Source organism: Eublepharis macularius, chromosome 1 (genome assembly GCF_028583425.1).
Source record: "Eublepharis macularius isolate TG4126 chromosome 1, MPM_Emac_v1.0, whole genome shotgun sequence".
NCBI classification, from domain to species: domain Eukaryota; kingdom Metazoa; phylum Chordata; class Lepidosauria; order Squamata; family Eublepharidae; genus Eublepharis; species Eublepharis macularius.
The window spans coordinates 56,773,278-56,787,454 of record NC_072790.1 but is presented as its reverse complement, the minus strand read 5'-3'; positions in this window follow the sequence as shown (position 1 = coordinate 56,787,454).

The window sequence follows — 14,177 nt, the reverse complement described above, 5'->3', positions numbered from 1 at the left end:
GATTTGTCAGCAACTTAACCTTCTGTAGGACTCTTGCATCCTGTTTTTTGTAAGCTTTCCCTTGTCAGAATAGAACATGGCTTATAAGCTTTGTTGATTCAGCAAAGTACGGTTTAACAGAAAAAATAATGTAATACTGAAATTAAAAGACATTACTATAAGACTGGCCACATCACATTCCACTGCATTTAAATATGATACATATCAAATGAGACAACATGTAAACACAGACAACATGTAAATAAAAGCAGTTGTGATTCAGTTGCATTAGAAATTAGCAAACTCTGTAACTGAAAACCTGGCAGGAAGGAAATTGATTCATTGTGAATACCATGGATGGATCCCCAGCTGTGTTATGGGGAGAATAACGCTGGCTTTGTTAACTGCTCTAGGTGGGCACTAATCTGACAATGTTGGAGGGGCCTCTTACTCTTCTCCCATGGAGCAATTTAAAGGGTTTAAAGCAGGTGCTCTATTGAGGAACCTCATGATATAACAGGTGTTACAATTTTACACGCCAGTCACTGGAGTGGTCTGTTTTGGTCAGAAACGATGAGAAGAGTGACAGCAATGGAAATGATGAAGAGGTGTGAGGTGTAAAAGTGAAAGATTATTTTGTTCTCTAGGTTATATGTTTGTTGTACATTGTATTACATTGTGTGTAATAAAATGTAGACGTTTATACCATTGCCTTCTCTTTTTTAAAGGGAGTTATCTTAAATTTAGAGACATCTACTTTTATGTATAATCTTTTTATGGTTTTAAAACTTAAACAGGAGCTGATTGCGGGGCCAGCTCTAAGGCTTAGGGTAATAGGCAGGTAATAACTACTCATGACACGTTTGGGTGGAATAAAATTAAGCCACAACTTTATTGGTTACAGTGTTAGGAGCATTGGCTTAGTGTAGGGTGCGGATCCCTGCATCGGCTGACCCGCCTGCCAGCCAATGACCTCTGACCGTTCAGCCCGGCTGCTGAAAGGGAAAACCATGGGATGGCATTTAGTGGGAACGGCAGCCTCTGAGTGGTTCCTCTGCCACCTGGAAGCAGACATGCTCTGGCAGCCCATTGAGCTGGGCTTGCTCCTATCTATGCCTGTTCCAAGATCCCTTATGGGGATCCCTATCTATGGGGAAACAGCACATGCAGGCTCTGTTTCCCCCCAAGGGGATCCATGCCCAACACCAAAATCACCACCAGAGCCACAAAATGGCTCCCGCCAACACGCCTAAAACTGCAACCAAGCCAGCATGCCATCCCGGATGTCCTGTAGCCAAATATCCTGCCCCCAACTGGACAGGTGCACTCCATCTTTGCAATATAATGCTTGTAACTGGCAAGAAATGTCATGGTGAGGAATCACCAGACACCCAGATCCAAGAACATAACGCCCCACCCTCTTCAACAACTGTCTGCGGGCTGAGTCAACTCTTTTATTCTTCTGAGCCCCGCGCCAAAAGCGGTGCTCTAACAATTCTGACCAGATGGTGCATATGTTTGGATAGCAAATCTGAAGCATCTCAAGATCTTTCAGCATTGTGTGTAGCAAATTCAGCCTGGATGTCTTGGGCAAGTCATTTTCACCGAGTTTGATAACTATGGCATCCGGTGTCCCAAACCACTTGGTCAGGTGGAGAAAGCGAGGAAGCAGAGCATCCCAAGTCATCCCCCTTATGCCAAACCACTGGATGGAGACGTCTTGTGGCAGACTCAGATTCTTAGTCCAGCCCGACCATCTTGCATAATCAGCTGCCCAATATACGATGCTGTGCTCCACGATCCAAATTAGCCTGCGTCCACCTGTAGGAACTAACAAGAGTGTGAATCCATCAACCACTCAGGACAAATGTAAGACCTGAAAGCACTGAACCACCATCGCCCAATGGCCTTGATGCAGGCATGGGGCAAACCCATCTCAGAGGCTGCAGTAGCGGACCCTATTCTAAATGAGTGGGCCCCAAAATATTCAGAGAGAAACCCACCTGCTGCAAGGGCCATGCGCAGTACACTAGAGAACTGGAAATGCGTGAGTGGTGCCCCGTCCTTGTGAAGAAAAGAAGCCCAAACCCCATGGGTGAACAGCCGTGTAGGCAGAAAGCGCTTTCTGGGGGCATGGGCCAGATGTTGTGCTACCTAAGGAGACCTTAGCCCCCCTGCCCCAGTTGGCCCATCTTAGATTTCCGAAGTGTAACAGTGATCCCAGTGCCCATGAAGGACACATCCCCCACTGCTAGGACCCGGCTGGAAATATCCTGGTGAGAGCTGGATACCAATTTGCTGACTCGGAAAGCCCCAAAGAAGGCCTAAATAAATGCTGCCTTAAATAATTTGACCTCATATCCAAAGTGGCAGATCCGAGGAAGGTGCCCCAAGATCCGCACAGGATAGTGTATGTAATGGGCCTCCGGTGATCTGGAGGGGGCGGGGCCAGGCACTTCCAACACTCAATGGCCCACCTGGCTCTAAAAGAATCACATGGGTCTGGGAAGCCCTGCACCTTACTGAAAAAGATAATGGTCGCCAGGTGGCATTTCATAGTCTGGGGTGAAAAACCCTGGTCTCGCAAGTGGGCCAGATAACGGAGGACTAAAGTTCTAAAAGTGGGCAAGGAACCTGACCTGACCACACACCTAGAATCATAGAGTTGGAAGGGGCCATACAGACCATCTAGTCCAACCCCCTGCCCAGTGCAGGATCAGCCTAAAGCATCTCTGACAAGTATCATCCAGCCTCTGGATGATATCATCCCCTCATCCCCAGTGAGGGAGAGCTCACCACCTCCCTAGGCAGCTGATTCCACTTTTGAACTACTCTGACCGTGAAAAAGTTTTTCCCAATATCCAGCCGGTACCTTTCTGCTTGTAATTTAAGCCCATTGCTTCGGGTCCTACCCTCTGCTGCCAACTGGAACAGCTCCTTGCCCTCCTCCAAATGACAGCCTTTCAAATATTTAAAGAGAGCAATCATGTCCCCCCTCAACCTCCTCTTCTCCAAACTAAACATTCCCAGGGCCCTCAGCCTTACCTCATAGGGCTCAGTCTCCAGACCCCTGATCATTCTCGTCGCTCTCCTCTGCACCCTCTTCATTTTGGCCACATCCTTTTTGAAGTGAGGCCTCCAGAACTGCACACAGTACTCCAGGTGTGGCCTGACCAAGGCAGTATAGAGAGGGGCTATGACTTTCTGCGATTTCAACGCTATGGCCCCTTTGATACAACCCAAGATTGAATTAGCCTTTTTTGCCACCGCATCACACTGACTGCACACTGACCTGGCTGTAGAGGGGGAAACCGATGACAATACTCCCTGGACTACGGAGAGCTCCAATGGTTCCAAAGATTTTCTGGAAATGGGTCTGGGTCTCGTCTTGCTTCTTGCACCAAGGCAAAAAACCGCTCTGTCTGGAAGCAAGACAATGCATCGGCAATGTTGTTACTTGTGCCTGCTATGTGTTTCACAGAAAACGGATGTTAAGCTCCAGACATGTCAGGACAAACCTGTGCACTAAACGCATGACCTGCTCAGAGCATGAAGACTGCCTACTGAGAACCTTGACAACAGCCATGTTCTTGCACCAGAACCAGACCCTTTTGTTTCTGAAGTGTTCTCCCCATATAGTGACTGCTACCAAAATGGAAAAGAGCTCCAGGAACATAAGGTCCCTAAGCAAATCTGACCCCTGCCACTCAGATGGCCATGGCTGGGCACAACGACAGCCCCAAAGGTAGACCCCAAAACCCCCACTTCCGGCTGAGTTGGAATGAACCTGAAGCTCAGAGCCAGCAGCCCATGTGTCTTGCCAAAAGGAAACACCGTTATATTGGGTAAGGAACTCCAGCCAAATCCGCAGGTCCTCTTTCATACCCTTGGTAATTCTGATGTGATGCCTGGGGGAAAATACCCCAGCTGTGGCCCTGGAAAGCTGAGAATAAAAGGGGCATCCCGGGGCCACTACTCTACAAGCAAAATTAAGGTGACCAATAAGAGACTGCAACTCCTTGAGCGTGCATTTGGGCCAGTTTAGGATAGAACTAATGAGGTCTTGTAGAGATTGCAGCTTGCCCAGTGGAAGCCAGGAACAGCCCACCATGGAGTCAAGCTCAATCCCCAGGTAAGTAAGACATGAGAAGAGGCCCTCAGTTTTTCCCCCCATTAGAGGAACCCCTAATTCCACAGCAAGTGCCTGAAACTCAATAAATCTGCCATGGCATGTGGAAGTGCCAGCTGGTCCAGCAATGAGGAAGTCATCTAAATAGTTCATGACCTGTGGGCACCCCAGACAGCCCCTGGCAGCCCATTTGATGAAGGTGCTGAAAGTCTCAAAAGCCGAACAGGCTATCAAGCACTCCATGGGCATTGCCTTATCAAAATACCAGGCCCCGTCAAACTTGAAGCTGAGGAGGCAAAAGTCTTCTGGGTGCACCAGTAACAGCCGAAAAGTGGACTGAATATCTCACTTGGCCATGAGGGCACCAGGTCCATAAGACCACACCAAGCTCAACGCGAGATCAAAAGATGTGTAGTGCACAAAGCAGAGCTCTGGTGGAATAGTATCATTAACTGATGAGCCTCACGGGTATGGCAGATGATGGATACGGCAATATTCGCCTGGCGCCTTTTGGGGGACAACCCCTAAAAGGGACACCCATAAATAGGGGACACAAAGGGGCCTGCCACCCGGCCTGCCTCCAACTCTTTGACCAGCTTAGCAGCCACAAGGTATGACAATTCCTTGGCAGATTTCAAATTGCCAGAAGATGTAGACACCCGGGGACCAGTGTAAGGGATGCGGAAACCAATTGTAAATCCTTCCCACAGATATGCAGCAGCTACTCTGTCGGAATATTCATCTAACAAGGGACGAAGGGCCTCCCTCCAAATAGTGGAGGGGGCCAAAGACAACCCCAGGGATACTTCACAGTTTACTAGGGGTTGAGGACTGCATTGATGAACCACTGGTGTTGGCGGACCCCCCCATCCTTGCAAGTGCCCCCAGAGGAGGGGCATCCACCCCGAAAGGGCTGCCGATTGGGACTTTGGCGGGGGCAAGATGGACGGGTGCGGGCCAAAGCAACTGTCACAAAAGTGTTCAAACTTATAATGAAAATGCTGACACTTGCCCTGATTATACTCCCAGCAAGTGCCATACCCCCTCTCCCGAGTGCCCCAGCGCCTTTGCCCAGAGGCCCCAGGCTTACTCCTCATCTGGGGACCAACTGGCCACAGCCAGATCATCTGACTGATACGGTCCCAGCGCGTCCAAGCATTGTGTGAAACACGTTTGCAGAAAGCTTCATCATACTCCGTTGCGGCCCCTTCGCCCACAAGGGCCCGGGCCTGAAGCACATTGAACAGGTGGTTAGAGAGATGCCATCCCCTCTCAGGGTAGGCAACCTGCACAACCCCCAAATAGGCAGCAAACCCCTCCAACCAATTACTGAAAGTCCTATACTCTCCCCATCTCCTATCCTTTCTTCTCTGCTTCCTGGATGGAGGGCGTGTGAGCCCAACCTCCACCTCAGGACATAAAAGAGAGAACTGGCTGCAGGCCTATTCCCATCCCTACCACTCTGGGAGGCCCCAGCTCCAGAACATTTCCTCCCCTGGGGCCCACAGGCCCTTCTTCCAGATTTGGGCAGCATGGCCCGTAAGTAAATTCCCGCACTCCCTTACACTGTAAAACGGGGCGTTGGATAGAGGGGCAGTATTCACCCCTGGGGATGCCTCCCCCTCTTGAAACAGGAGGCACGGTGGTAGAGAGGGGGCAAACTTCACCCCCGGGGATGCCCCCCCTTCTTAAAATCCTACCTGGAGGTTGCAGCCGCCTCGCTCCCCAGCAAAGCTGTGATGCTAGAGGGTTGAGCTCTGCCCCAGCAGCAAGGCCGCTAACGCCTGGTGCCTCACAACCCTGCCATGCTGTGCTCACCCAAACGGGGCCACCTCACACATAAGCTGAGGCAGGCAGCGAAGGAGCAAGCCGGCAGAGCAAGGCCCATCTCCGTGGGGTCTGAACAGCTTTCAGCAGCGAAAGCTCTGATCGCTGTTCAGAGCCCAACTGCCTCATGCTCACAGCCGGCTCCCTTTTAAATAGAAGGGAGCCAGATCTGAGAGGAAACTAGCTCTTTCAGGTCAGGAACTGCGTCCCTGCCCCCTTTCCACCCAGCCTGCCTCTGATTGGCCAGCTGGGGTTAAATCTTGCAGCTTCCTGCGTGTTCCTGGGAGCTGCATCAGATCTGGCCAGGAGGAAGAGGCTAAGCTGCCCTTCCCTTGCTCTGCAGCCCACAAACGCCAGCCCCGTTAAGATCAGGGTCGGTAGCTTTCCACCCTAATTAGTAAGGAGTTTGCTTCTTCAACTGCTGAGACTTCTAGGCCACTGAGCAATAAAGACAGAAGGGTTACATACAGGGCTGCTAGATTTTTGGCTACTATTGTAGAAATATGGAAACACCCTAAAGTAACTGTGTAAACTTTAGTACTATGTGGGTATCTTTTATTAATTGCCTAAACATAAACTCTCAGAAGCTGTTTGAGACCACTGGATCAAAGGAACAGTAACAAAAAAAAAATAATCTTATTATGGTATCATCTTACATTCAGATTCATCTTCCTTTTGAATAAATACAGTAACGTTCCTCTTTTTCATTTTTCTTTTCAATAGTCACTTAGTGCATTTTCCAGAAGATTGATTGATTGATATATTGCATAGCCAGAGCTCTTTAACTTTATTTTTCTAGCCCAAACAGATAAATAGAGCATGAACACTGTTGGTGATAGAGGAAGAGAAATAATTAGGATTATTCTGTCAGTTGCATGAAGGTAAATTAGAAGTATTTCTATCATGGACGGTGAAGAGTTATATACGTGTTTGTGTGTTTGGCTGGGCCGGGGGGGGGGGGTGGGGTGGGCTGGCTGGCTGGCTGGCTGGCTGGCTTTCTACAGGTCAAGTTACATTTTAAATGCACTCTGTTGAGTTGATCTTACTAGCTTATTTACAATGAGGCAAATTAAAAATGAATAATTTTATTCATTTACTTCTTTTATGTATCCTCCTGTCTTGCCAACAGAAACACAAAATGGCTTGCCTTGTTGTCCTCTCCTTCATTTTATCCTCACAATCACCCTGGGAGGTAGGTTAGGCTGAGAGTGAGTAACTGGACCATGGTCACCCAACAAGTTTCCAGGGCACAGAAATCAAGCCTGGATCTACTAAATCCTAGTCCATCATTACCATGCTAGCTCTCAGTATAAGCTATGAAACGCAAACTTGATTATACATTTTGAAAAATAATAGGTTTGAAAACTAATGGTAGGTTAAATGGGAGTTAATATTGGCTGCTGTTGCATGAGAAAAAAAAACCCTTTAGATAAAATGTTAATAGGGAAAAATTACATTTTCTAGAATATAAATTCACCTGCTGCACATGGTGACAAGATTGCAGAGCACCCTGGAATTTTGTAATCATCTCCTGCTGCTCCCTCTGAAAACATAGCGATTACTCTGATTTGACATGTGTCAAAATATTCCTATAGTCACTGTCATACCAGTTAACACACCACAGATGACAATCTGCCAGCAGAGCAGAAGTGAAAAACAGCAAGTGAGCATCATGTCACCTATCAATGGCGGAAAGGTTAAACCAATGTGCTGCTTACCTAAATAATCTAAAAAAAAAAAATTCACTTTAAAAAAAGAGAGATGACATAGTGGACTTCAGTTAAGTAGTAATAGCTTTAGCAATTTACAATATTGACACTTGACTTTGCAAATGGAGTACTTTATACTCCTACATTAACAGTGCAATCCTAAGCAAAGTTATTCCAGTCTAAGCCATTGAAATCAATGGGCTTAGACTGAAGCAACTCAGTTTAGGATTGCACCGTAAGTGCAGCAGTGAAGTCTTTCAGGTTGTTGCCATTCGCAGAAACTCTTTGTGGGAGACTGGATTACCACTGTTCCTAGTTTTGTTCCACCTTGAATTGAAGAAAAGTTATAGTTATCCAGTATTATTTTGCAAAGCAGGAGATAATGCTGTCTACCAAACAATTTCTAACCCAGAAGGCTAGAAGCTACATTTTCCTCAAGAACATTCTTCCAGTTTCTTTGCTGCCAGATCTACGCATGCAGCAGAATACATGCTTAGAATAGATTGCATTCCCTTCAGAATCTGGGATGATTTTGAATTTCTCATCTCTGCAGTTTTGACTCCAAATTCCTACTTTTGAATTAACTTCTCCTTTGTGCAATTAAGCCCGTGATTCCCTCCTCTTGCACCAATTTGTGTCTCCTCCCACAAACTTTTCCCTGTCAAATACATTTATTTATTTATTTATTTCATAGTTTGCCTTTCTCACTCAGAATCAAGGCAAATTACAATTAAAAGCAATGCAGTAAGAATAGTACAGAACACAGAATCAAAAGTAGGGAATGTTCTAATATAGCACATAAGGCAGAATTACGAGATTGGTGAACAATTCAGAGAAAGATTATTTTACAAACAAGAGTAATAGACTTGGGATAAAGCCAGATTACAAAATTAGAGAGCACGGGATTCTAATCTGGAGAAATGGGTTTGATTCCCCATCTCCACTTGAAGCCAGCTGGGTGACCTTGGGTCAGTCACAGCTTCTAGGAGCTCTCTTAGCCCCACCTACCTCACAGGGTGTTTGTTGTGGGGATAAAAATAATACTTGGTAAACCATAATGAATGGGTGTTAAGTTGTCCTGAAGGGCAGTATATAAATTGAATGTTGCTGTTGTTATACATACGGACGACTACCGAAAATTCTACAGGCATTATTTTAAAATTTACTCTTTAAACAAAAGCTCTCCTGGTCATATTCTGCAGATCATTTGGAGTTTGAAAATTTTCCTTATACCATCAAAAATATCCTCTGGAACAGTTCCATTTTACACATTCTGCAGAATGATAGGAGTGTAGGAACCTTCCTGACTTCATGAGTCCAGATTGCTCCATTGCTCCAGATGGGAGTCACAACAGAGAACATTCAGATTGTTCTTACATATTGGCAGACTTTGCTCATATGAGCAAAGCCTGCCACATGAGCAAAGCCTGTCACATTAAGGTATATCAGGAGAAGCATATATGTAGCCCCTAGGCCTTTGAAAGGCTTTGTAAGTGATAAACTGTGTCTTGAATTCATCTATAATCTATGTAGTGACTGCAGAACAGGTGTAATATGCATACTCCATCCAGCTTCTTTCAATAATGGAGCTGCACCATTCTGTACCAGCTGGAGTGAGTATACCTATATAGAGTGCTTTACAGTAGTCTAGCCATGAGCTTACTGTGGCATGCATCACTGTGGCCAGATATGGAGCTGCAATAGAAAAGCTGACTCGCAGGGAAGCAGTCAAGTTCACCTAGCCTTGGGGACCTGGACATTCTCTTGATAATAGCTCTATTCTTTGGCTTCCTGAGGCTTCATCAACATTCAGGCCATGTTTAACGATCAACAGAGATATATCTTAGACCCTCCCAAGGCTAACTGAGAGCCAAGCTACAAGTGACAAATGACTCTTGCCTGGCAAGTGAACAGGCAAGTCACTTGTAGCTTGGTTCTGATTAGATGTGGTATGTGTCAAGCATTCAGTATAGAAAATTACTATCTTCCCCTCTATCTCATACCAGGTGGATAGTTCTAAAGGTATAAATAGCATCTTCCCTGGCTGAATACAGAAAGCAGAGAGAAAGATCCAGGTGTGAAAGGCAACCCAGACACAAATGGAGAAATTGTGGCATGCCACCTGACTCCTCAAGATGACTATTGCCTTTAGCAATTTCACTACATCTACTTCCGTTTCCAGGCATATCAATAGGATGGCATGGTTCGCCATATCAGTGGCTGTAGATAAATCTAATTTAAAAAATACGCAAAGTCCTTTATCAACATTTTAAAAAATCATCATGTAAAGTAACCAGAGCCATTTGAACAGTGTTTGATTGATTGATTAGATTTTTAGCCCGCCTACCCCACAAGCAGGCTCAGGGCGGGTTACAATCATAAATAAATTACAATAAATAAAACCAATAAAATACATCTCAGTACCAACATGGATTTCAGCATTCCAGATGGTGCACCCTTCCCCCTGTCCCTGCCTACCATACACAAGGGAAGGGTGGAGGTGTGGGTTGGTGAAACTCTTAACTCCTCAAGCATGGGGTCAGGAGCCCATGCTTCCGACAGAGTTCCACCAGGTTGGGGCCAGGACAGAAAATTCCCTGGCCTTCGTCATGGACCATAAGCTCCCCGCCACTGGCAGGAGACTGGCAGGGAGGCTAATTAGATGGATCCAGTGCTGGCCTCAACCATATGCGTGGCAGAATATCTCCGTCTTACAGGCCCGCCGAAAAGATACAAGATCTTGGCGGGCCCAAGTGTCTTCCGACAGAGAGTTCCACCAGGTTGGGGCCAGGACAGAAAATGCCCTGGCCCTGGTCATGGCCAGCCAAGCCTCCCTGGGGCCAGGGACCACCAGTAGGTGTTTACCTGCAGATATTTTTTTTTAATTTTAATAATTTTAATAACATTAACAGCTATCATCAAACTAAACAACAATATACTCAAATTAAAACCAAAGATGGATACAAGTTTGTCAGTATCAATACAAGAAACCATTAATACTTATTTTAAATATGTAACAAACAGAACAATCTTAACAGTAGAGATATTAATAGTAATATAACATCCCTGCAGATCTAAGAGCCCTCTGAGCTACATATGGGGAGAGATGGTCCCTCAGGTATGCTGGTCCCAGTCCGTTTAGGGCTTTATAGGTCAGAACCTTGAACCTGATGCAGCTGCTGCAGAGTAGGAGTCACATGTGCTCTGAATGAAATTCCTGTCAGGACACGAGCAGCAGCATTTTGGACCTGCTGCACTTTCTGGGTCAGGCCCAAGGGAAGCCCTGCGTAGAGTGAGATACAGTAATCTAATCTGGAGGTAACCATTGCATGGATCACTGTCGTTAGGTCATGCGTTGAGAGAGGGGACAAGCTGCCTAGCCTGCCATATCTACCCCCCCCCCATGGCCCAGGTACAGAACATCCATCTTCGTGGGGTTCAACTTCAGTCTGCTCTGCTGACTCGCCTTGATCCAGATGCCTATGGAGATCGTCTGTGAGGGTGACCAACACTGTCTCAGTCCCATGACCTGGGCCAAAACTGGACTGGAATGGGTCCAGGACCGATGCATTTTCCAGGAAACCCTGCAGCTGCTCCACCACCGCTTGCTCAATCACCTTTCCCAGAAATGAGAGGTTAGAGACTGGGCAGTAACTGGACAGATCGGTGGGGTCCAAGGTTGGCTTTTTCAGGAGGGGCCTCACTACAGGTTCCTTTAATGCCCTGGGGAAAACCCCAGAGCTCAGTGATAGATTAATAATGGCCTCCAACGGGGCCCTCAGCCCATCAATACTGGCCTTAACCAGCCACGAGGGGCAGGGGTCCAAGAAGCATGCAGTGGGCCTCACCAGCCGCAGGATCCTGTCAACATCCTCCTGGAAGACCAGATTGAAGTGTTCTAAAATTGGACCAGAAGATGGCCAAGGGGTCTCCAGTTCCCTTACTGTATCAACCATGGCTGGCAAGTCGCAGCGGAGGGACAAGACTTTATCTGCAAAAAAGCTCCCAAAAGCCTCACAGCTAATAGCTGAATTTCTAATTTGGCAGTATCCCTGAAAGAGGGAGACCAAGACCGAACTACCTGAAATAATTTTGCTGGACGTGAGCTAGCAGATGCTATGGAGGTGGCATAATACTCCTTCTTTGCTGCCTTCACAGCCACCTCATCTTATAGTGCATTTATGAAGGCATATGAGGTGGCTGTGAAGGTGGCAAAGAAGGAGTATTATGCTGCCTTCATAGTGTCTGCTAGCTCACGTCTGGCAAAATTATTTCAGGTAATTCAGTTGGATTCTGCCACCACACTCGCTCCAGCTGTCTCAGCTCCCACTTCAACCATCGTAGCTCCTCCGTGTACCAGAGGGCTAGTCCAGCACAGGAGCTGAGAGGGCGACGCAGGGCAATTTCATCGATGGCTTTGGAGAGACGGCCATACCAATCCACCAGCTCATCTAACGAACCGCCAGGGGGCATCGGATCCCGCAGAGCATTCTGGAAACCAATTGGATCCATTAGTCTCCACGGGCAAGCATAAATCAGCTCACAGGACAAAGTGGTCCAACCATGGCACTGCCTCAATGGCATCAAGGTCCACCTGAATCCCCATCCCAAAGATCAAATCTAACGTGTAGCCACTTGATGCTACAAATTGGGAGAGCCCTAGTGCTGCCATGGATGATACTAGGTCGGCAGCCTGTGAGGAGGTGGCATTATTGATGTGGACATTGAAGTCACCCAAGACTAACAGCCTAGAGTGCTCCAAAGCCCACTCCGCCACCACCTCCAACAGTCTCGACAGGGTAGCTGCTGGTGTGCTAGGCAGCCGGTACACCAGACAGATAACCAAGCTCTCCTCAGCATCCCACGTCAGGCCAACACAGTCAATACCAGTGATCTTTGGTGCGGGAGTGGCCTGAAGGAGAAAGACTCCCGAATGAGAATAGCCACCCCCCCCCGACCATCCGTCCAGGACTGGTGAAAGACCAAGAAACCTGGGGGGGGGGGCAGTTCTTTCAAGGCAACTGTTTCTCCATCCCTCACCCAGGTCTCAGTCACACACACACGAGGTCTACATTTTCCACTGCAAAGAAATCTTGCAGTGTCTTGGTCTTAATATTGATAGACCTGGCATTACACAACATCAGTGCCGGAGGGAGGTAATTCATCCTCCTAGCCCCACAACCAGCATGCTTCAGGATGGGACAAAGGTTGGAAGGACACCGAGCCCTACCACGTCCCCGTGGCCTTCCCTTCCAAAACCTTGTCCCACCGCCATACCACCCTTGACCCCAGAGCACTGGGATCCCCAGCTCCATCCGAGTCTCATTTCTCACCCCCTCACAACCTTCATCCCCTAACATACCCTGCAATAATACAACACAGCAACAGAACTCAGTTCCCCTCAGTTACATCAATATGAGTCTCAATATACTCATATTTCCCCATACCCCCAATCACATTTACCAGGCACAGAATTCATTTCTATCCCAATTTAATTACATCACCCTTCCAACTAATTCCAACCTGCATGTAATTAATTAAATTATCACTTAGCCCTTCTTCTGAGGGCTAATCGATCCCCCCAATACAAGTTCCAATGACCCCCAGGGGGAAAAAAAATTCAACTTGCAGTCATTAATAAATCCACGATTCCTCAACCAATTTGAAGAGCGACCCACAGTTCCAACTCTAATGCAGTGGAGCAGCCTGATTTCCCAGGTCTGTTTCCAACAGTCTTTCAAGTGTAATCTGGGATGTGCTTTCCCAGCTTCCCAAACAGATGTAGGCAGGCAGAGCAATGTACCATGCCCACCATCCAGGCCCAGTACTGGTCTCATGCTATGCTCCTTAAGCATTCTCCTCTGCAGCCCAATTCCGCAGGCCCATACAGTCTGTTCTCTCTTCTCCACTCCACTCTCCCCATCAATTCACCAGGTGCCTCTCCTAGAAACCGCCCTCTGACTCCAACTCCCCAGCATGCCAGCTCCGGAACCTCCAGAGCCGCCTAGAGGGCCTCAAGCCTCCTGGCGCCTTAGCAATCAGGTGGCTGACAAAAACTGGGCAGTCAGTAGCCAGCCAGCCATCAGCTAGCTATCCTACCACTTGGCTCAACGCAGCTCAGCTAGGTGTCAGATATCTGCTGATGCGCACAGCTCTACATTGGGGGGGGGGGTGAGTACTGAGTTCAACCCAGTCGTCCATTCAATGTCAGATAATCCAGCTCAGCAGAGTCCTCAGCTTGGTATTCAGCTCAGGCGTTGAATTAGTTTCACTTTCCTTTGCTCTCAGGGCCAAGCTACAAGTGACGAATGACACTTGAACAGCAAGTGTATTTCTCCCTGTTCACTTGCCCTCCAATCAATTCACTTGCTGTTCAAGTGTCATAGTTTGGCCCTCACTTTGCTTTGCTCATGCCCAGTTGTTCTCATACGGCTTCAGGGGAGGGAAAAGGGCTCCACCTCACTCAGCCTCGTTCAGCCCTATTCTTAGGTCGTCCTCAGTTTGCTTTGCAGGCTGGTCTAATCACTCCAGTT